At 42.6% G+C, this 24,043-nt stretch overlaps 1 protein-coding gene across 3 annotated transcripts in view; it reads right to left on the reverse strand.

Moving 5' to 3' along the window:
* Positions 1-23,831, reverse strand: part of ZNF385B (zinc finger protein 385B) — a 386,162-nt gene extending 362,331 nt beyond the window's left edge. The window contains exon 1 of one of the 3 annotated variants that reach the window (XM_078071048.1): positions 23,041-23,831. The gene's annotated coding sequence lies outside the window, so the exon portion shown is untranslated. Of the gene's footprint in view, positions 1-6,218; positions 6,310-23,040 lie in introns of those variants that run through there. The other 2 variants (XM_036071535.2, XM_078071049.1) reach the window with 2 other exon arrangements.
* Between the last annotated feature and the right edge of the window lie 212 nt (positions 23,832-24,043).

Consider the following 24,043-nt stretch of genomic DNA (forward strand, 5'->3'; position numbering starts at 1 on the left):
AAATAGCAAAGAAGACTACTGTAAGCTCCATGATTTCTCTAGTCTGTCATATTGGAGCACTATAAAGTCTTCCTAAGAAAAGAATCAGTAATTTGACATTTATTTTCATGGCCAGAATCGTGGAAGGGAAAATTAATTTATATAAAACTGCATTTAAGATATTTTTTGCTTAAAAGAAATACTAATATGAATAATAGACTAAGAGTTAAATACGAGTTATTACTATAAGCAAAAAAAGAGGGGGCTTTTTGCTGCTCCTAGCAAAGGTCCACATGAAAGTCCTTTCAGTTTCAGTGCTATATATTCTATCCTAATTCAAAGAACACAGGATACTATATACCATTTGGAAGAGGGAAACTATCTAGGATTGACATTCCTACCTGAGTTCTTTCTGGAGAATTCTTCTCCTGAAGAAGATTAATGCCTAACTCTAGAAGAGAACTGCTTAGTTGTGGTCAACAGCCTCTTCCTCATACTTGACAATTCTTTTGGGACTTATTAAAGACAGACTGCAAAAGCTGTAGCCACTGAACCATCCAATGAATCCTGGGTCTGTTGCTCCACTGACTTTCCAACATGCCTATCCCCATAGACCTTACCAGAGAGAACTGTGCACAGATGGAGTCTTTCCCATCACCCAGACCAACTCAGAGCTCTCTCCCATGAATTTTCATTAGTCAATGAACAAGAAAATGTTCCAGTCAATGGATCACAAAAGAAATGGCCTTTCTTGACCAGAAAATGAATACTATCCTTATTCTAAAGTTACTTTTAAATGTAATATTCTATTTTATAATGTTATGGTACCATTTGAAATGATATAAGGTAAAACACAAAAATGGACATTTTGTGGTAAGTGTCTCTGCTCAGTTTAATTCTTTATCATTGAGATTTTTCACAGATGCTAAAAAATTTAAGTGTTTCAGATTGCCGTTAGGGTCCCAATGGGAAAGAAATACAATATTCAAATTGGGAAAATTTTAAGAGTTTATTTTTAAAGGACTATTTATAAGTGTAGAGTCAGATGTAGAGGAACCACAAGGATACACAGGAACCAGGGGTATGAGTGGGGATATTGTTACAACTCCCAGAGGAGAAATCAGTTACCTAACCCTGGAGAGAAGAAAAGACCGTGAGGGAGGCCATGTTGAGAAAGGCAGTGACCAGCACAGGACAGTCAGCCTGTGCTACCCTTCCAGGGTTGGATCCAGGAAATAAACACTTTGATCTCACTTTCCTCCCTCCCTCCTATCTCCTGCCAGCATTTTCCATTAACCAAACCCAACTGTAAGGCAGAGGGCAAGGGATTCCATAGATTTAGTCCATATAAGTCAGCCTCCCAGAGTAGAGAATTGAGTGGACAAGGGTTAGAGTGGATCCAGAGGGACAGATGGAAGATATCCACAGGTAGAGACAGACCACACAATACTTCCTTTTCAAGATTAGATTAGATTATAGATATATTTTCAAAATATACAGAATCAACGTATTCCCATGGGACAGGAAGAGATGCAAGGTCCCCAGCGCAGCTGGTCTTGTCCCCCAGGGTCCCTAAAATAAGCCCATAAGCACTGGCAGTGCAAGGCACGATCTTGCTGAGTAAGAAAGTGTTGCTCATTTCTTGCCATACCAGGTTAAATCCATATTCAGGAAGATTTTGACAAGCTCTTCTGAACACGACACAAAGAAGTTTGGATTGTCTATGTGCAAAATTGAACCACAGAAGTTCTTTGATCGGAGCAATGCCATGATTGTATCTTTGTTTAGAAAAATTTCTTTGATGGCATTATGACATGGCGATTAGAAGAAGACACGAATGAAAGCTAAGAGACCGCACAGAAAGCCATTACAATCATCCAGGAGAAACAAATTCAGTATTGTCATTTTGTGCTTTATACTGTTAAAAATCCCTGGTGCCTAATATTTTGTGATATATAAGGAATGATACAAAATTTGTCCCTTCAGCTTTGAAGTTTCTATATCCTCTCATTGATATCTCTTGCTTCTTGACATCCCAGGACCAGTCATTCACCAACTCTTACTGAGTTTAGCTTTTTAGCATCTCTAGAACCTACCTCTTCTCTCCACCAATACTTTGATAAAGACCACATTTATCACGTAGACTAGCATTTCTCAAATTATGTATAAATGGGTCTTGAGGATTCCATGAAAAAGAAATGTTTTCTTGTCAAATACTTTGGGGAAGTCCTGAGATAAATTTAAATAGTTTAATTATACGACTTGTGAATTCCTAGAGAGGGGGCCACCGGCAGCAGTTCTCCCTTTTCACAGAAAACCTAGCGACATCTCCAGGGACAGTGGTGCACCTCAGAATATAGATGGCAAAATGCTGACATGGACAAACTAAGGTTTTTCTGTATTTCAGTAAAACTTCATTCAGTCTGCTGACTTTTCTGTATTTATTGTCCCCAGGAAAGAGATCACATAGCATAAAGCAGAAAAGAAGGTAATCCTTTCTTGCAGTTTGAGTTTCAAACATTAGGAGAACTCATGGGCAACAGATTTGGAAGAATACGATGAGTAAGAGCAAAGCTTCCTACATTCAGACTAAATAAAAGAGAGAGAGAGAGAAACAGTTAAAAGGTAATTGCAGAGACTTTTGATCTAAGTGAGTACCTGGAAAGGGGGCCCAGGTCCCAGCCCACTCACCAGCCGTGCACTGAGCCCTGATGGAAGGAAAGGTAACAGAAACCCCCAGAAGGTTTGATGGATCTAAGAAGCTTGGGAATCTGTACCTTCCTGGGAAGATGGAGCGCTGAGAATAAATTATGGCTTTGTAAATAAATGGCTGAAATGTACTATATTCATGTCTATATAGGGGTTTCTCAATATCAGCAATATTAACATTTTGGTCCCAAAAAAATCTTTGTTGTAAGGACTATCCTGTGCTTTATAAGATGTTTAAAGGCATTGCTGGCCTGTATCCACTAGATACCAGGAACATAATCCCCTTCCCCACTTGGGACAAACAAAATGTTTCTAGACCTTACCGAATGTCCATGGGGGAAAATAATCCCAGTTAAGAACCACTAGCCTAGGGGCACCCAGGTGGCTCTGTCGTTGGGCGTCTGCCTTCGCTCAGGTCATGACCAGGGTCCTGGGATCAAGCCCCGAGTTGGGCTCCCTGTTTGGCGGGGGGGCCTGCTTCTCCCTCTCCCACTCCCCCTGCTTGTGTTCCCTCTCTCGCTGTGTCTCTGTCAAATAAATAGGTAAAATCTTTAAAAAAAGAAAAAAAAAAAAACAGAACCACTAGCCTACATAGACAGAGTCCTAGACAGCTTCAACAGTTTCCTCCTGGAATAGTATAGTTTGCCAATAGCTGAATGAAACATTCTGGAGGTTCTAGAGCAACCTGTATGGATGATGTGCTAGAACCAGATGGGATAGAAAAAAAAAATCAATGGCTATGGATGCCAGAAAAGACTGATCACTCCCAAGGACAAAACGGTATGCTCCCCATGGATACCTCTGCATGATATCTGCACTGGTTAAGAATGAGGATACTGGAGCATAGCAGACAGTGGGCTGCCATGTTCAAATCCCAGCTCCAGTCATTAAGAGCTGTTTGACCTTGGCAAATCATTCAACTTTCTGGGCTTGTTTCCTTATCTATAAGATGGAGATCATAACAAGCATATACCATATAGGGTTATTATAGTAATTAAATTAGTTCAAATTTGTAAAGTACCTACTCTTTACATAACTAAGCTTTGAATAAGTGGTGGTTTTTACAGGTATATAAACACTCACTGGACTTAGATCTAAGTCAGAGAAGGAGTCATATAGCTAAGTTTCTACTGTCAAATCAAATGAGGCTCACAATAAAAACTGAACTTCCTAGAAAAAATGAAGTTATTTTTACATTACCAATTTGTGTTTAGAAATTTCTTCTATGTCGGTCTCTTTGCATCCAGTCTAACCTTCTCTGTCTCTACCCCTCCGTGTATCTTCATACCACCATTGTGATCATCATTTACATCTCAAATCTGATCAGATAATGGGCATCTGATCAGTCATGGTCACACAGAGATGACCCAAGAGTTCAAGGCTATGCGGTGGAGGGTATGGCATGAAAGTTCACTGACTTTGTGTAAAATTTTATTTGAAATAATGATCTATGCTCCTAAAAAACATTTGAAAATCATTGGCCCACAGAGATTCCATCAGATGGCAGTCAAACCCACCCATGAACAGCCCTTGCCCATCCTTCCAGATGTTTATAAACACAACCCCAGGATCCAGATGAAGAAAATCACTGATAGAGAGCATGTGTTCTATTAACTTCATAGTTTTGCACATGCTAGTTCATCTGCTTGCAGTACCTTTCTCTATCTCCTACAGATGTGATGTCAATGAAGGGATCTTTTGCAGAGAAATATGCTCAGATTTGCATTTTTTAAAGAAAACTCATGGACTGGAGGCCTCTCCTTTGGTGCTGGGGGCCCTGCTTCATGGGCTGTAGAAGTTTTTGCCAAGGCTGGAGATCCCTATGATAAAATACATAGCTTCCCCAAATGTATCACAGTCTCTCACAACGTCCGGCCACAGCACTGGGGTGCTCCAGATATGCACACTAGCCTTGGATCCACTAACTTTAGGAAATCAACCTCTCTTTTTCTTTTCTATTTCCCTGCTTACCCTTCCCAAAGGTCGCTGCTGCTCTTCCCTTCTAGAATATAGTCCCCTCAAGGGGCCTCTAGAACACCAAAACCAGTCTCACTTCTAGTATAGGCAACTTCTGCTTTCTTCTCTGCAAGGCAACTCTCCCCTGAGGCCAGGGAAGCATACAGGCCTGGCTACCTGCTTGGAAAGGGAAAGGAAATACACATCTAGAGTGAAAAAAACTGTCTCACAGGGAATCATGATTCTACCTGCATGGATATCTCGGGGAATCACCACTTCTTTCTTCATATTTTTCATGAATAAGTTTAGTTTTGTGGTCAGAAAAATATGCTACTAAAAAAAAAAGTCCGATCAGGACCCACATTTATGATGAAGCACCATTATGCAAGTTAAACTATAATACAGGTAGATGACACACAGCAGTAGCTTGCTTTTCCAGATCTTCAATGCGGTTTACGCTGAGATGAAAAATGCTGCTATTTCCTCAAGAGGGTCACCATTCATTGTCTTCACTGAGGCATCCATGTTCATACCCTTTCAGTTCAATGCCACAACCCATCAGATCACCTTCTCTGCTGTCCCATTTGGCAGCCAGTCCCAGGACTGCTGCTGGTTTTCCATCTGTCAAACTCAATCTATCTTCAAAAGAGAGGCAGGGCCTGGAGAGTAGGCTGAGCAAAGAACAACAAAGGCAGACTGATTTTACCCAGAATCTGGTCTTCTTTGAGGGGAGGAGGAGTCCTAATAATATGGAAAATTTCCTAACAGGGACTTGCTTCCTGGCTTTGTGAGAGTCTGGCTAGAACGGAGCTTCCAGCCTGGGAGAGAACAACCCCGTATGGTGACCAGCTTTTGCAGCTGTTCCTTGCCCAGCCATGAAGATTCCTCTTGACCAGCAGTAAGAGGGTCAAGTGAGGTAGCAGCCATTTTGAACAATTCTGTAGAGTGTGCCCACACTCCTTGTTAAAGCAGATTGATCCAGAGAAGACAGCTGATCCAAGCTAGCCAGTTAGATGGAATAAAACATGCCTACATAACTTTCATAAAAATGGAACCAACTGAAATGGGCTCTTTCATTTGCTAGTTGAACTACCTAGGGTAAGGCACTTAACCTCTTTTGACCGATTTCTTCATCTGTGGAAAGAACAGTGTGAACTAGATGACGTTTAAATTTCCTTTCTACTCTTGGATTATGGTTTTTGTGATGAAGGTGAGTTCTAGAGGCAGTGAGGCCTGGGTTCAAGGTCATGTTCTGTCAGTTACTAGTCTGAAGACCTAGAAAAGTTCCTCAACTTCTTAAGCATCAGTTTTATCATGTGTAAAATGGAGATGATGATACTGCCTATCTTGTTATTAAATGATATAATACATGTTAAGTGCTTAAAACACTACCACACACAGTAAAGCAGCTTATGGCCTCTGGTTGCTATTGTTATTGTTGTTATTTCTATATGGAACACAATTTGAAATTAAAGAAAAGGAAGGAAGGAAAGGAAAGAAGGAAGCCAAGGTGAAAAGATAATTGTTCAGGCAAAGGAATGCTTTAAATAAGAAGATCAAACCATTTGGCTTACCATTAGTGCAAAGAGGTGGGTGAAGGGTAGACAAAGAATCAGTATGACCTTCCGGGCATGTAAAAATGCACAGGATGTTTAATTGTGACCTTAAAAAAAGAGAAGGTAACACTATTGATCCCAAGCTCTATCACTCTCAGAACCTAAATAAAAAATCCAGTAACAAGGGGTATTCCAGATACAAGTAGCACTGGGTAAAATCATAACTCTCCAATGAATGATCAACTATTCAACTTGGAGAACCATGTTGAAGACTTAATATTTCCTTTGCCTTTCTTTGTGACCTTGCCTTGGTGACATGTACCATATCCGTATACCAGGGCCGTTCCTTCCTTCAAACATCAAAAGCATAATGCTCACTACTCCAATACCACACAAAATTGATTACCTCAGATCCAAATGATTTTCTCAATCCAGAAACTACTCAAACACCCCTAAAAGTGGTAATGGTTTAAGATGCTCAGAAGAATAACCTAGGCTATTATAGAATATTTTTCTCTCTATAGACGGTGTGCTCTGGTAGCAACTTGACATAAATTTACTTAAATACGTAGCCTTATCCCAGTTCAATTCTTTGGTGAGTCAATGATCTGATTGGGTACGATGTAATGAATTGAAGAAGGTGACAGAATATAAGACAGGTGAGAGATGAAAATAAATAAATAAAAGAACCAGTGCTGCATAATGTGGCAGAATATAATGCTGCCCTCAAGAGACGTAAAACCTCAGCAATCAATGGAGTGCAGTTAGTGAAGGCGGTCGTCCCAGGGTACTTCGGCCAGAACAAAAAAGTCATTCTGCCTATACAGGTGGAAGCAAGTGTCACTGAAATTGATGGGGACAGGGATCAAAGACAAACTCATCCTACAAAGGGCATGTCGCACCTGCCTCTCATATAGAAGACTGTACAGATCACATGCATATTTTTCACGTCGTATTTGTGAAGATTTGCCACTCTTGTTCTATTTTCTGGGGTTATATGTGCAAAGAAACATGTGCACAAATGACAAGAAATTGGCGATGAGTTTCCCTATTGGGGGGATCCTAGGGACCTCCTAAGGAATGCAAAACCTCAGTCATCTATGATCCCATATTTACAACTTGATATTAGGTGCCCGAGAATTCAAAGTATGTTTACGGTGCTCTTGGACATCTTAGAACAAAATGAGTCCCTACTGTCTGTCCCATTCCACTATCTCAGTGCTGTCGAAAGCTGCTGTGTCCTGTGCTAGCAGGACTTTTTCAAAGCCAACTGGTTCTTTTGCAAGACAATGAAAGACAAAGGGAACATTTCAAAGATTCTCTTTTTAGGCAATATTCTCTCCTCTGACATACTTGCACACAGTAGTGACTTTTAGTTGTGGAAAGTCACCTGAGACGAGTTAATGACTTGCTGACTATCAAAATAGTAATTTGTTCATGGTTATGTCCGAAATTGGGTGTTATTCAGTTACTTTTATGTTTACATTTTAAAACTATGTTCTTGTACAATATCTAGCATGGCTATTTTCAAAATTTGGAACGTAGAGGATCCAGCAGCATTAGGATTCTAAAGTCATCTCAGAAACAGAGGTACAGATTTAATCTAAATCATCCTAATCACTTGGAGGTCTAATCAGAAATGCTGCCCACTTGCCCTGTTACATTTACATATTTTTAAGTGGGAATTCACTGATATACGGTGATAGTAGGAAGAAGTTTGCTCGGAAGCTAACCTATAAAGCCTTTAAATGAGACGAGCATCCCATAGCCTGCTTAACTCTTTCTGGGGTTCTATATAACCCTTCAAAATGCTTGGGAGGAAAACTCGTTCTGTTTTATTTCATATATAAAATCAAGGAAGCTGCCCCAAGGCACCTTGGGCATGTTTTTCCTTTATACAGTGGCCTCTCAGTGAGCCCAGAAGGCTGGACCCTGTGTCAGAAGCATGAAGCCCAGAGGAACTTTCCAAAATGGAAGCAGAAGGCTCCACCGCATTACTGTCCTCAGACTTCAATGTGCAAGAGACACACGGAGAGATTTAAAATGGAGATTTGAATTCAGGAGGCCTGAGGTGGAGCCTAAGATTCTGCATTTTTTAACAAGCGTCCAAGCGATGCCAGTGCTGCCTGTCCATGGACCAGCGCTGAGCAGCCAGGAATGCGATCTCCTTGGTGAGACCCCAGTCCTGTTCCGCCACCACCGAGCTGCGCCACCTTGGGCACATGACGTGGCTTCTCAGTGCTTCCATTTCCTTTTCTGTAAAACCAGACAAGACACAGAGGCTCTCAGCGAATTTAGGGAGTGGAAGAGAATGTGGATGAATAACTTTAGGTGCAAGCATTATGAAAAAAGTTTAAGGAGCTACTCAATGAACAGACTTTAAAATCACGAAGGACATTCTTCTCCTGAAACCAGCCAACTGGGTGCCATTGCTTCTGCTTCAAATTGCTGTTCTAGGTGGCTGCCCTCTGACCAGGCTACCGCGGACTACCTGGGCTTCTGCACAAAGTTATTTCTGAGTGGCCCCTGGACTACACCCTACGCAGCAGCAGAGTCCTCTGGAAAATTCTTGTTCCAAAGTCCTGAGTTCCATTAAAACAGTCTCAAGTCACTAAGTTATTGGATTAAATCGTCGGGAGGAACAGAAGGTAATTTTCCATGCCTCTCTGATTTATAATTTATATTATCTTCTCTACTAAAATTTACCTATTGCTACCTGCTTGTTTTACACATGACAAAAGTGAGAGCTGGTCAAAATAAACTCCTTGCCCACTATCACAAGAATAATTAAGGGTGGAAACAGGGCTGGAAACAGTGTGCTTAATTCCCAGTTGAGTCGGATTGCCTCTGCTCCACATTAGGAGACATCCTCCTAAACTCTTCCTTCTCCCCAAGCCTCCTGAAAGTCACCTGCTCCGTTCTCGGTTTTGCGGCCGCAGATGGTAGTGGTGCCACTGGACCAGAGCAATACGGAACCACAGGAAGAGGAGAAAATCACAGGAGCAGGGAAGAAGCATTCCTCATAAATGAAGTAGAAGGGACTAGAATAAAGAAACATGGAGTTTTAGTAGCCGGTCATCCCCCGTCTGTCCCCTCAGAGGAGACTCGGGAAAGAATAACCAAAATACTTCCTGGGTCTCCAGATGCTCAGAGATGCTGTTATCTATTTTAATCTGCTTTCAACAGAAGATCTTTTTTGAAGTATACTGCAACAAAGAGGCCACCTTAGAACTAGGGTAACTGCTTGCCATATGATTAGGAACAGCTTGGATGAAAGGTTCACGATAGCACACAAGCTCTAGAAAGAAGCCTGTAAGCAAGAGAGCATGCCAAGAGGCAAGATCTGGACCTAGAAGGAGGAACTGCACATGAAAGGAGCCAGCCTGGATGCAGACTGATTAGCTGCGAAAAAGTGGTCATGGGTATCAAGCAAGGAATGAATTATGGAGTTGTGTGGAGAGAAATGGGCTCAGGGCAGATTTATTATGCTCCATTTCCACTCTGCTAGCAGGCTGCTCAGAGTCTCCGAGGTACAGATTTACTCAGGATTGAAATTTTACATCCAGGGACGCTATCTCAAATAATCTAATTTAGTGAGATGAGAAAATCACATCTCGTAAAACTATCATCTCTTTTCAAAGGCTGTTGAGGTATCTAGCCAGAGCATGAGCTTCTATTACAGGCGATACGGAGACAACAGACTTAAAGATGAAATTATTTTAATAAGCAATGTAACTACTCAGTATGTGTGGTTTGCTCTTTACAACCTGAACTTCATAAATTTTTATAAGGTGTCTATTTACTGTCCGGCTCAGGAGCTGCTGTGTCACTGTTGCTCAGTCAAAGCTTTTCCAAATAAAAGAATCTGGGCTGGATGTGATACATCTGGGAGAGTAAGATAGACGGCCCCGCACCTACTTCCTGTGTCTCCTCAGTAACGTTCATGTCTTCTATGCAAATGTTAAAATAAATATATTCCCCATCACTGGGAAGTGGGTTGCTCTTTTGGCCATTGTACATGCGAGAGCAGAATGCCTCAGCAGGAAGGCACCTTGACCATCCTCTACTGATTCTCAGTGGAGGAGAAACGATGTGCGTGAGCATGGTATAATCATGCCAAGAAAACTTCTTCAGGACTTGTGTGTGGGTGTCTTTTAGACTCTTTGGAGAAAAGGGGGAAAAAAAAAGACAGGGGACTATTTCCAAATAACCATTATCATTTTCCAAGTGCTCATTATGTTTCTGGGGCAGGATTAGCACTTCATATATGTTATCTCACTGAGTCCTTATAGCTCTTGGAGGTATGGAGTACTCTGGCCATTTTGTAGGAGAGGCATCTTTAGCCTTGAGAGGTTTATAATTTTCCCAAAGCCATATAGCAGGAACTCGATCCAGGTGTGTCAGATCACAAAGAACAGTGTTTAATACCAGTGTTACCTCCTGACATTGCTTCTCCTCATTATTCTGGATTCTTGGTTACCCAGGAGAATACTAGGCAGAGGCAAGGACCTCAGGAAACCTCAGAGGGGAAAAGAGATTAGGAATTACAATATTTCAGAATGAGCCCCTATAAATTGTCTGGACAAACTCGTCATTTTACTGAGAAGAGACAATGAGGTGCTCACAGAACTAGTCTGGGGTCACAAAGCTAGTTAACAGCAGGAGCAGGATTTCCTCCTCATCCTACCAGTAGTGCTGCCAAAGGCAACATATCTAGTTGGGTTGATGAAGGGTTGCACAAGAGGTCGCTTTCCCTTCTCTAATTTTGGGGATTTTTTTTCACCTCACTCTCTTCACTGGCTTTCCCCTGAAACAGAATGAATGGAATAGGTAATTAGGATGTGATTAGGCAGGGTCGGGAGGAGAAAGAATATTCTGGTATATTTCCTTATCTTGAGGATCAAAGTCATCCTAGGTACTTTTTTAGGGGAAGGGGTATGAGAGGAGGAGAAATCAAATATTCAGTTAATAGACATCAGCTTTTACTATTTGCCAGATCCCTGGATAGGCACTAACTAGATGAAGCAGTCAAAGGGGTCTGCTCTCAAAGAGCTTACAGTCTAGTGAGAAAAATCAATACAATCAACACCAACCTGATCATCACAATCTAATATTTCAGGCACCACAGAGGAAACAGAAGAAGTGATATGAAAAGGTTATCCAGGAGTTTAGCTCAGGCAGGATGAGGATGCAGGGCAGCTTCTGTGACATCATCGAAGATGCAGGAAAGCAACTGCAGAACTCTGGCTAAGATAGGACACGCTGGGATTTTTGCCTTTTGGCTGTTAAATGAGATGATGTTCTGGCACATAATAGGTGCTCAAGTGTAACATGCTTAAAAAGCTAACGGGAAAGATGAGGTAATTATTCTTTCATCTTTTAGGGTGTCAAGAAACACCTACCTCTTCGCCTCCCTTTTTTCTTATATGTCCCCCTCCCCTGCTTATGGTCACTCCTCAAATTATTTTATCAATAATTCCAAAAAGGGGATAGATTATAGCGGTCAGCCAATTTGAGCTTCCACTCAATCTTGGAATTCCTTATATATTGTTTCCGGTGGCCGATCCTCTCACATGTCACATACTTTCCGCTGGAGCAAGCGTGAAACTTCAAGGCCACTACCGAACAGTATGAATCATTAGAAAGTTCTCTCTCATATTGAATTGAAATCTGCCTCCCTCCAATCCCACCCACTGAATCTAATTGTGCCTGCTGGAACTTTAGAAAAATGAATCTACTTCTTTGTCCACATGTCATCCCTTTGAGTGTTCGTAGGCAGCTTCCATGTCAGTTCAAAGCCCTCTTATCTTGCACGAGATGGTAAAGCAAGTGACTCGTCCTGTTGCTAAAGGAGGTTAAGCAATGGCAGCATGGTGGTGGGGAGACTCCCCAGAGTCTTTAAACTTTCCCCAGAGAATTTACACAAATTCTGCTTTGTGTCTTTCTTCATGCTAGGCTGCTTCGAGTGGCTTCAACCAGTGCTGAAATCATGTTCTTAGTGCACACTGTCTTATGGTCATAGCAAGGCTTCACAGAAATAAAGAAGTGGGCTAGTCCAAGAGGCCTTTGGAGCAGCACAATCTTCTCAACTAAGCACGGGTCCCAGAGACTATTACAAATCCATCCCGTGGAGGGCCTCTCCAACAAGCATCATTATTAGCCCTATGGAACAGTTCAGATGTTGTCTTTTAAATGCTTTTCCTAATGTTAGAAAAATAAACTTGCCATGTCATCAGTAATCATCTCTTGAAAAGAGCCATAAAGTCTGACATTGTTATCTCCTCTATGCATAATTCCCTCTCACATTTAATTTGATTGGTGGTATCATTTTCCAGGTAGATATACCTTTTTGCTGGTCACCCAACTTCACCAACCCCTGCTCCCTTTGGTTACCGGGGAGCCTTCCTTATTGTTGAAGAAAGAGGTTGACATCTAAGAGGACTGTGTCAGGCTAAACATAGGGTTCCATCAAAACACGAACTTGCAATGAGGAGATGTCAAACTATTGACTTCTATGCCACCTTACCCTCAAACAATCTCTGAAGTTTTACAGATAAAAGGTTTTTTAACAAGATAGAATACTATTGCTCAGATTTTAAAATAATCAATGACAAAGTTGTTCACAGTATAATACTTAATTATTTTTAATGTCACTTCTGTTCATTATTTTACACAGGAACACTAAAACATTCTCTGATTTACATTTTTAAATGGGTCTATTGAGGTACACACCCTGAAGACAGAACTGTTACACATACACAGCAATTTTCTTGCTATAATTCTTGATAATTCAGAAACATGATTTCAAGAATTCAAATATTTCTAAAGACCAGGTTGCCTTTCCCCCATGCCAGCCAAGAGCACATTATACTGTTCCTTTTTCCAAAGCACTTTAAGAGGAAGACAACAGATCTGAGAACCTGTGAAATTCTCGACAAATTTAAACCTTGCTTATGTAAGCTATACACAGGGAGGAAAGAAAGCCTTCAAGGATTTGCAAAGGCTTACAGGGGTCTCTCTGCCAGGAGAGCAGCCTGAACGTGTTTGGCACCATCATCTGGGTCTCTACTTGGTAGCTGTGGAAAAGAGAAGACAGAAAGAGCCCAGAGCCCAGAGAGAAAGGAGCCTGTGTTTCCCATCATAAAACCACAAGGACAGGAGAAATGGCTGTTCGCAGGCTGCAGAGAAGGGAGAAGCCAGGAGACATGAGAGGGAAGAGACACTGCTGACATTCAGGAGTCACGGTGGTCCCTGTCCTGGCCTTATGGTCACTGCAGTTGGTGTGGTCACCACAAGCACTGGAGCTGTCTGAAGCTGTGAGCGGGCAAAGGCTAGCTCCATAGAGCGCTGGATAGAGAACTTCATCAAGGCATAGTCATCATCTGGGGAGCCAAGGAAAATCCTGGCTCTAAGACTTCACATCCCACCTCTTCTTTTTTTTTTTTTTTTTTTTTTTTGTAGAGTTAGGTTTGGGCCCTGGAATCTGAATATCCCAAGTGAGCTCACAGGGATACTGAGGCAGGTGGCCAGTGGTCCCCATTGTTATGGAGAACCATGGTGTACTAAAACCTGTGGCTGAAGGCCACTGGGTAGTCAATGAGAGAACACAGCCTTGTTTTGCACCTGACAGGGCTCCACATGGGTGACTCAGAGCAGCTTAAGGAAGGAGTGCCCTGTGGTTAATGCATCATAGAGGAACTGAGCTTGGCCTGTTCAACTGGACTTTTACTAAGAACCACAGTAACTCTGATATGCGTCCCGAGTTGAGAGCAAGTGTTAATCTAGGGAACTAGACTAAGTTTGTCTGTGAATCAACTGGGATACTTACAAAATATTTTGATAAAATATTTAGATTAGTGGGTCCTGCCTCAAGCCTGGTGAGTCAGAAAACTTCAAGGGTGAATTACAGAAATCTGCATTTTTTGCAAGCCCTCTAAGGATTCCTTTACATGTAAAGTCCAAGAATCACTGTGCTAGAGACATTTTTAAGATCAGCCTAGGACCACAAGCATGAGACACAAAGAGAAGGTTATGCAAAAGAACAAGACTAAGATTTTACCTTCCACATTCTGAGTCTTGATTTTATTGCTGTGGAAATGAGACTGACCATTAAGAACCATACATATAGGAAGGGAAAAATGAAGGGGGTGGGAATCGGAGTGGGAGACAAACCATGAGAGACTATGGACTCTGAGAAACAAACTGAGGGTTCTAGAGGGGAGGGCGGTGGGGGGATGGGTTAGCCTGGTGATGGGTATTAAAGAGGGCACGTATTGCATGGAGCACTGGGTGTTATACGCAAATAATGAATCATGGAACACTCATCAAAAACTAATGATGTAATGTATGGTGATTAACATAACACAATAAAATAAAATTTAAAAAAAAGAACCATACAACCATACATGTAGTTAAGAAGGTATATATATATATACATACATATATATATATATATATATATATATATGGACTTAAATTCTTTGGTAATCCTGCATATAGTTTACCAATTATGGTTTGTTTTTTTTTTTTAAAGATTTTTTATTTATTTATTTGAGAGAGAGAGAATGAGAGAGAGCAAGCACATGAGAGGGGGGAGGGTCAGAGGGAGAAGCAGACCCCCTGCCGAGCAGGGAGCCCGATGCGGGACTCGATCCAGGGACTCCAGGATCATGACCTGAGCCGAAGGCAGTCGCTTAACCAACTGAGCCACCCAGGCGCCCTACCAATTATGGTTTCTTTGTTTTTTGGTTTTTTTTGTGGGTTTTGGGGTTGTTTTGTTTGTTTGTTTTGCTAATTATTTTGTTGTCTAAATTCCAACTTGGAAAATCCAATGCAGGTGTTAAAATAAATGCCTGTGGACCCAGGAGGATTCCCTACAATTCAAATGCCCGAGAAGAGACTGTCCTTAAATGAGTCCACTCTGGTCACGGACCCTGGTTCCACGAGCCGGCTCCTATACCCAGACTACTCTGATTTGGATCACTTCCAAACATTCCAGGTTTATACATGTTCAGGAAGTACATTCATGCGGAAGCTACATCTTAAGCCATCTGGTCTTTTCAAAAATCATACAGCCTGATTTATATATTTTGTTATTAAAAATCCATCTGTGCTTCGCATGGTTACAAATTGTCTAGAGCCCTTGTAGGGCTTACAATTCCACACCTGTATTCTCTCTTTCATTTCATTGTTCTCCTAAAGTAAACAAGGAAAGATAGAGGAGAAAATAATATATATTTGAAAAATACAGAGTAAGTTTCAAACTCAAGTTACAAAACTTAGAGTTGCACAAATTCTCTTGGCAAAGAAATCAATGTATCTGTGAGGTATTTGATATAAATTATTTAACTGTATAATGTATAATAATGGCTACCTTTATGAGTACTAGACTTTGAAAGTCCTAAGAACTTTGTTAAGTATGTTATGTGTACTTGTTTTTTCTGACAATCCCATGAAAATTTCTCTCATTGTTCTTAAACTTGGGAAACTAAGGCCCAGAGAGGTTGAGTAACTTGGTCAAAGTTACACAGCTAATAAGTGGAAGAGCTGAAATTTACATCCACAAAGTCTGACTCCAGAGGTTTCTGGATTCAGAATTCTACCATTAGGCTATATTTCTTTCCATCTCCGATAGTATAACATATGCAGGTAATGAGATGTGTAACGTGCAGGTAATGATTAAATATAATCATCAGCATTTCCAGATATCATGTAAGACCGTGTACAATGACCAATTCATTAAAATAAAAATATTTATATACATAAAATCAAAACGCCTATATTTATATACAAGTGTGTTTTTTATATACAAACAATGGCATTTTGTGCTTTGTATTCTTACTTTCAGCATTATATTTTAGGTAAAATATAAGGTAATACCTCTATTTCTAAGTCTGTGAGGTAGAGTTTTCCCACCTCTAATATATCAACTCTAAGGACATCACAGGGTCTATATAATTGCTATGTGAAGTTTAAATGTTAGTGTTAGTACCACTAGAACTTTTCTTTCCTTATTTGTAATGTCTAATTTCCTTAGGCTCAAATTTTAAACACTCTAGATTCTCTGATCTCATTTCTCCAATTTATCAATAAGGATTTTGCACAAAGAGCCCTCCTTTTCACCCTAAAGACTGAATAGTCATTTTTATATCCTTAACTCATACTTCGCAGAAATAGCAATCTGTTAAGCCTGAGATTAATCAGAATCTGAACCTTGGTTTGCAACCAGTATAAGCTGACCAAGAATCCAGGCCTCTAGACTCTGAAAACCTTACATAATGGACTAACCATCAGACTGACCACTTTAACCAATACACATTAAAAATCACAGCTCTCTGTAGAATTTGACACAATTTTAACACAAGTATATTAAGCAAAGATTGAAAAAAGAATTAGCTAAACATCCCTCACAATGGACCTTTTCTTAGTTGTAGCTCAAAGGTTCTTTTTAAAATGTCATAGTATCTTCTTAGTTGTGTTATTTAAAAAGTACACGTCACAATATGGAAAACAAACTTTAAAAAAGTTTAATCGGTTTAATTGGAAAATACTTTTCCTGATCAAAAAGTAAATAATGCAGAAATGAAACATTTTATTCTAAGAGAAAAAGGTGAGAAGCAGTCCCCAGGAGTCTTTCTTTTCCATACAAAGTTCATCAGCACATTCCCCAGGAGGTACCTAAACCGGCCCACTGGAATTACTGAGCACCCTTTTACTTGTTTTCAGATGTATACAGGGAAAAAAAAAGGGATGTGGGTCCTCAGTTAACATGGGTTATATCCATTTATCCAATTTTTGCTTTGCTGATATGATGATAGCATTATAGCATAATGGCTATTCCAGAATCTCAGCGAAAAAAGAGAAGAAAAAGTTGATTTAGCTTTGGCCTGCATAGGACAGGATATCTCTCTGTGTGTGCTTTTTAATTCCATTTCCCATTATAAACTCAGAAATGTAAACGCCTAACATATTTATATTTATTTCCAAAATAAAATGAATTTCTACCCTATTTGTTGATGATAGAACTGTCTTTATTAAAGAGCAAAGTCATTTTTCATGACGTAGGTATGAAAGCCTGGTCACCTTTCTGTATCAGTTTATATGTGTTTTAATCTATCTCTGCTATTTATGAGATCATACAGTTGATGTGGTACCAAATGGATCAAAAATAAAAGGGTGATTGGTTTTTATTAATATATATGCCCTCTTCTGTATTTTTTCACTGACTTCTGAAAAATATGCTCATAAATTTCTTCTCAAAGTGTTTATACTATGCGGAATATCTTGAAACTGGATAAGGGTGAGGAGAGTGTTAGCTCTAAGACGAAATGACCCTTAAGTAATTTAGTGGATTTAAATTGTAATGGTATGATTATCAGGATAAACAGCCACTACTGTTTCTTCAACAACCACAATATGCACAGTATTCCACTGATGGCTCTCATCTATCATCACAATAGCCAAGTCAACCCATTTCACAGACAAAGAAACGGAGGCCGCAAGAAGCGAAGTAACCTCCCGAAGCTCTCCAAGTTGGTGAGTAGCAAAGCCAGGGTTTGACCCAGCACAATGCTGTGCCGTAACCATCATTCTACGCTGAATTTACACACCAGATACTGCAGTTCTCCACCCAGGCTGGAAATTAGAATCACTTGGGGAGATTTCAAAAATATGGATAAATTAAATCATTCCCTTGAAATGAGCTAAAAACATCACTATTTTTGTAAGCTCATGAATTGATTTTAGTGTGAACCCAGGGTTGAAAACAACTGGATTTGCAAATGCCAAGGTATAGTTGTTGTTTTTTTTTCCTTAAGAAACATGAGTCTCTGAGTGGTGCAAGAACAAAAGTTCAAATTGTTTATCTAGAACAGAAACATTAGATGAGGGCACAGAGCAGCACCACAATCACCACAGGATCCTTCTTTCCTCCCCCAAGCTGCTCCTTCTGCCCCCTGCGAAGATCTCACGCATGGTCGTCCCAGTGCTGAAGGAGACCCAGGGGGTTGTGTAATCCACAACCTCCATCCACAAGTGAAGAGACCAGAAAGAAACAGTTTTGCCCAATGTCTCATGCTCACAGTAAAGGCAGAATGAGAACTGGAGTCTCCAGCCCCCTATCTCAGGGCTCCTTTCACAGAAAAATTTTGGAAGCAACAGGAAAACAGTGGGGGCAGGGAGTCGGCCAAGGCATCTGAAGAGAATTTTAAGAACCAGAGAGAACACAGGAAAGAAAAAGAATCAAAGCAGAGTGAGCAAGGAGAACAACCACAATCCGAATATAATGGGAAAATAAGAAGTAATATACAACAAAGAAATAAAACTGGCCAGAGAAAAATACAAGAGGGAGAACTAGCCATTGCAACCCTGTATCAGCAAAATAAGGAAAAAATTCAAGGGCATCACCACATCTTCCATCCCGGGTTTGGGAAGCACGTGCAGGCCTAAAATACTTTCAGAATAGAAAGTAATATGGAAACAAACACTAACTGGAGGAAAATCACCAGATAGAGAGGCAGGGGCTGCCAGAAACTCCCCAAACTGTGAAATATCATCTACTACCTTGCTCAAGTTCAAGGATCAGCTGTTTCAACATCAGCTGGGAACTCAGCAAAGCAGTACCTTTGGCCCCATTCCAGGCCTGCTAAACCAGACTCTGAACTTTAATAAGATCTCCTCACAATTTAGATACATATTCACATTCGAGAAGCACCAGCTCTACTGTAAGAGCCAGACTGAATTGTGAAAACAAGTAGCTATCACAGGCAGAAGGCGGGACTAAAGAATTAGGTAGAATTCAGTCTAATTAAATTACGTGTTGATGGGGCGCCTGGGTGGCTCAGTCGTTAAGCGTCTGCCTTCGGCTCAGGTCATGATCCCAGGGTCCTGGGATCGAGTCCCACATCAGGCACCCTGCCCGGCAGGAAGCCTGCTTCTCCCTCTCCCACTCCCCCTGCTTGTGTTCCTGCTCTCGCTGTCTCTGTCTCTGTCAAATAAATAAATAAAATCTTTAAAAAAAAAAAAAATTGCGTGTTGATGTCCCACGATCTGCCAGGCCCTCATCTGGGTATTTCAGGAAATGAAGGCCTGAGGTGAGGCATGGTCAGCGGGGCGCCCTCAGGGGAGAATGCAGAAAGCACATATACATAAGGGAGACAATGCCCCTGTGCTCCAAGGGGCCACGCGAAGTGCTACAGGGTTTGGAGGAGCAGAAGCTGGGGTTCCGAGACGCACGGAGCCACTGCACTGACTCCCTGGCAGGGTAGAAATGAGTTATGGGAAATGGGAGGGCCTAGTCTAGGCAGAGGGAACAGCATAAGCAAAGATGCAGAACTCAGAAGCCTGCTGTGTGTGGAGGGAACACTGCCTTCTGCCTACAGCAGTGTTCTCAAACTGTTTCAAGGAGACTCAGGACTCTGTGATGACTACTAAGGGTAGGGATGGGAGGTCAGTGGGGTTGCTGGGACCCATAAGATTATATTTTCACCGTGGATTCCACCACTGGAAAATAAAATGTGCAGCATAGCATTGAGCTACCACACAAGGCACTTCTAACAGTATCACCTACAGCCCTGCCTGGCATGCGGCAGGCACTCAAATATTCATAGAAGGAATGAATGAATGGAGTGAAGGAGTGAATCTATGAGATCAAAGTAAAAAGGTAGAGCCACTTTTGGCCTGGACTGCAAAGGGTCTTAAAATGTCAGAGATGAGGTTTATATGTTATTTGGTAGGGCACTGGGGAAAAGTTTATTAGCCAGTGACTGAGCTTGGCTCTGCTTTAAGAAGCTTATTCTGCAAACCAAGTATAAAATGGATTGGAAATGAGAGAGACTGGATCTGGGAAACTAGTCAGGAAGACATCAGGGTACTGTCTAGAAAGAGTTAAGAGTCTGAAGAAAGACAGTCCCTATGGGAATAAAAAGGTGGAGAAGCAGGTATCATGAGACATCAGGTAGAGATGGGGTCCATGGGACTAATCTGTGAATTATATTTGGGAAGCAGTGATATTGGGAAGGTCCTGGGTGACTGAGAGAAAACAGAAATTGACAGAACCACCTCTTTTCATGTAAGAAGAAAGATGTTGATTAGAGTTTAAACCTGTTTAAGGCACTTGAGAGGAATACAGAGGCATCTCGCAGATTCAAATTGTCAATATAAAATTTAGGAGGGAAAGCAGAGATAGGAATACCACTTTGGGAAAATAATCTAGCACTAATAAAAGAACATCACTGAATAAAAAGTAACCTGCAAAAAGGAGATCTATAAAGCAAAAAGGATCAAGAGAAAACTGCAGAAAAAAAAATGAAAAAGCAAAGGTAGGATGAAAAGGCAATATTGAGACACACAGGAAGAGACAGGACTGGGGGAGATGGTAAAATAGAGATGGTGAAATGGGGGGGGTGTTACAATAAAAACCCAGAAGTAAAAAGCAGTGGGAAACTGGGACAAACATGCTCATTGTCCTTTAGATCCTGGAAGACACAGGATCTTATAGGAACAGCAGAAAGCCAATTTTGCCCTTTACTTCTGTGAGCAAAGATTTTCATAAATGAAGCAATTACTCCTGTGAGAAGTAAACTAATTGTTCATATTTTTTAACATAAATTGTTGCTATTAAAAATCATGCAATGCTATCTTCAAATTCAGCTGGAAGAAAAAAAAAATCTAAAGTAACGGGAGGCAGTTGAGGGCTTTAAGACTCTTATCTCTTCCATGGTGGGAGCTCCACACAGCATTATTCTCCGTAGACATTTCACATTTTGGAGGTGTGTTTGTTTACCTGCATTTTTTTTTTTTTCTCACTGAGCCAGGTCATTAACCTGAGGAAAAGAGCGCTGAGAACACCTGGTATACTTTTATAAATCCTCATATAATAGTTAACACTTGGTAAAGTTATCCTCTAACTGCTGACAGGTCTCTCTAATTGGCCATGTTTGGGTGACAAGTACTAATGACAGTTCCTTCTCTGGTTTGATGGCAGAAGAGACACCTCCCTTGGTTTCCTTTCTGCCTCAGTTCAAGAAGGATACGTTAAGTTCATTCTCTTTTTGCTCTGTGAATCTGTGTATTTGGTAAAATGCTATAAAATATCCACGTACTTTTCTTCAATATAGATGCTGCTTACTGGTTAAACTTCTATAAAGACATCCTTTCTTACGTAATGTAAAATAATATAATGCAAATGAAGTACATAAGGAATTATGCTGCAAAACATTCCAGGGAGGGCAGTAATTTTTCCTTTGTTAGGAGAATTCACCTTCTCAAAAGCATTTTACTACAAATGCATCCAAGAGAGGTCAAGGAGATCTACAAGAATAGCTATTTGATTTGTGGTTTTCTTTCCAAGCTTCCTCAAATCACTTTTGGAAATGAGTAGCAGTGTGATTTATAAATCCACAAATATTTGATTTATGGGGATAGAGAATCTGAACTACAACCAACACTTCTGAGTAAATAAACATTTTTTTTTCCCACCTTAAGAGCCTCAAGTAACAAGAGAATTCCAATGCAGCATTTGCATTCTAAGGGCATTCATCTATTACAGGGAAGGGGCAGCACATTCTCAATGCACAGATGGCATCAAAATAAGATGAAAGGACTATGAAAACCGGTGAAATAGGATCCTGAAATATTTAAGGGAGTGCTTTCAAGCCAAAACCTTTAACTTTATCTGAGATGTAGCTTATTGACTTTATGAAAAGCCTTCTTTTTAATTTGATAAATGCATTTTCTACGGCTTCATGCATTGTTCTGAAGCTGCCGGTCTCCAAGCTTGAGGCTGGACCCTACATAACACGAATGTTTTATTTCTTCTATTTGAGCATTGTTTGCTACATCTTAACAAAGTTTGCATTCACCTTGGTGTGATGCTCCTGAGCAAAGCAAAACCAGGGAGAAATGCAAACCACATCTCTGTATGAAAATAAAATGAAGATGACGTTTCCTAACCCAAGAACTTCTGAGAGCATTCTAAAACTGTGTTTATTTTGTACTCATGGGGGCCAAGGGCTTGATGGCAATTTATTTTCCTTGAAGGACTACAACACTCCCCCATCCAGGTTCACCATAAAAACTGTTTGTCCTCCAGAGCCTGGGGAAGCATCGTCCTGCCAGTTCTCCCTTCTTCCCCCACGGGCCCCCGCAAATAACAGTGGCGAAGCAGATGGTCCTCCCCCTCCCCTTCGCCTTGTCCCTTCCGCAGTCCCACAGTGTCCTCCCATCTCGCACTGACACCTTCACCCAGCGCCCCCGCCCCCACCCCAGGCTCCCAGTAAGTGCAAACTTTGGGGACCTTCTTTCTGCCTCACCGCCCCCATTTCCCCTTCTTTCAGCTGCAGAACTCTCTCAGAACCCCAAGTTTCGACTCCTATCTTCCTCCCACATCTCCCCAAACTACCCATTTCCCTGTAATGAAGAGAGAGACGCCCAGCCCCAAACTTCCCAGCTCAGGTGACGGAGGCACTGCGACTAACCACAGAGTGGCACTCTCCTTGTCCTCTTCCCTTTTCCATCCTCCCCTCCGTCCTTGGGAATCGGAGCCCCGGAGCCCACACTGGGGACTCCTTCTCTCCTTTGGCTTCCACGACCTACTCCTAACTCCAGGGGCTCACAGGAGCCTCACGCCACAGCCCGGGCAAGCGGCGGCTCCGCATCCTCCTCTACAAGTGGGACCGCCGGACAAAGTGCAAACTCCAGTGGGAGGGGGCTCCCGGCCATTCCCTCGAGCGGCGCGCCCCCGGGCCGGCTCGCGCCCGGAGGAGGCGGGCGGGCTGGGGCGGGAAGGCGGCGCGGGTCCCAGGGGCGCCGGGCTGTGCTGGGCTGGGCGCCCGGAGCTTACCTCGGCGCGCCGGCCGCTGGCGCGTGGGGCAGTGGCTCCTCCAGCCGGGAAGCTGTTGCTCGCGCTCCGGCGGCTGCGGCGGTCCCGCCGGGTCTGCGCTGGGGCTCCGCGCAGACGCTCTCCCGCTATCTATTGCAGCCCGGGGCGGCGGCGGCGGCGGCGCCGGGGACAGCTCGGCCCGGCGCGGCCCCGAAACTGTCCAACTCTGGCGGGCGCCGGGCTGAGGCTCCCGGCGGCGGCCCCAGCGCTGAGCGCCTGCGCGCCCTGCCTCGCCCAGGTGAGGGGCGTGTGCCTGGAGCCCGCGGGGCGCGCCCGGCCCTCTGGCCCGGCTCACGACCCCGGGGTTTGGACCCGCCGACGCCACCGCCGCGCGCCGAAGCTGGTGAGGGTTTACCAGGCAGGCACTTGCGAGGCACACACACTAGGGCGAATGAGGCGGGACCGTTCGGGGGCCCGTTGCCACTGCAGAGTCTCCCGCAGCATCGCTGCCTATAAATCCCGCCTTTCCAGGCGTGCGCGCACTGCGAGGGAGAGGAGGCTCCGTCCCGACCGGGGCTCCGCGCGGTCCTCGGCCTCGGGGCTCCAGCCCCTGCAAGAATTCTTGGCAACGGCCGAGGTCCCGAAACCCGGATGCCAAGCGGCGTGGTGGGGCGGATCTGTCAAATATTAGACAAGCCAGAGTGAAACTCTCTTCTTGGAGATCGTCAGACCAACTATTTGTTTTTCCTCTTTGACCAGCTCTCGGCTCGAAGACCACACTGAGCAGCCTGAGCATTTTTGGCGGAGCCGGGAAGGCCCGCAGCGCGGAAAGCATCGCAGCCGCGCCGCGGATCGGAAGGGCTTGCGGGTGGGGGGCTTCTGCTCCTCTGGATTTCTTTCCGTGTTTATTTAAGTTTTCAAGACTAAAACATGCCATCGGTTACCCCGATGTGGGGCATCTGCTGAAAGTAGTGCAAACAGCCAAGGTGCTGGGTTCTGAAAGGGAGAGCGCTTGGAAAGAAAA

This window comes from Halichoerus grypus, chromosome 4 (assembly GCF_964656455.1).
Source record: "Halichoerus grypus chromosome 4, mHalGry1.hap1.1, whole genome shotgun sequence".
NCBI classification, from domain to species: domain Eukaryota; kingdom Metazoa; phylum Chordata; class Mammalia; order Carnivora; family Phocidae; genus Halichoerus; species Halichoerus grypus.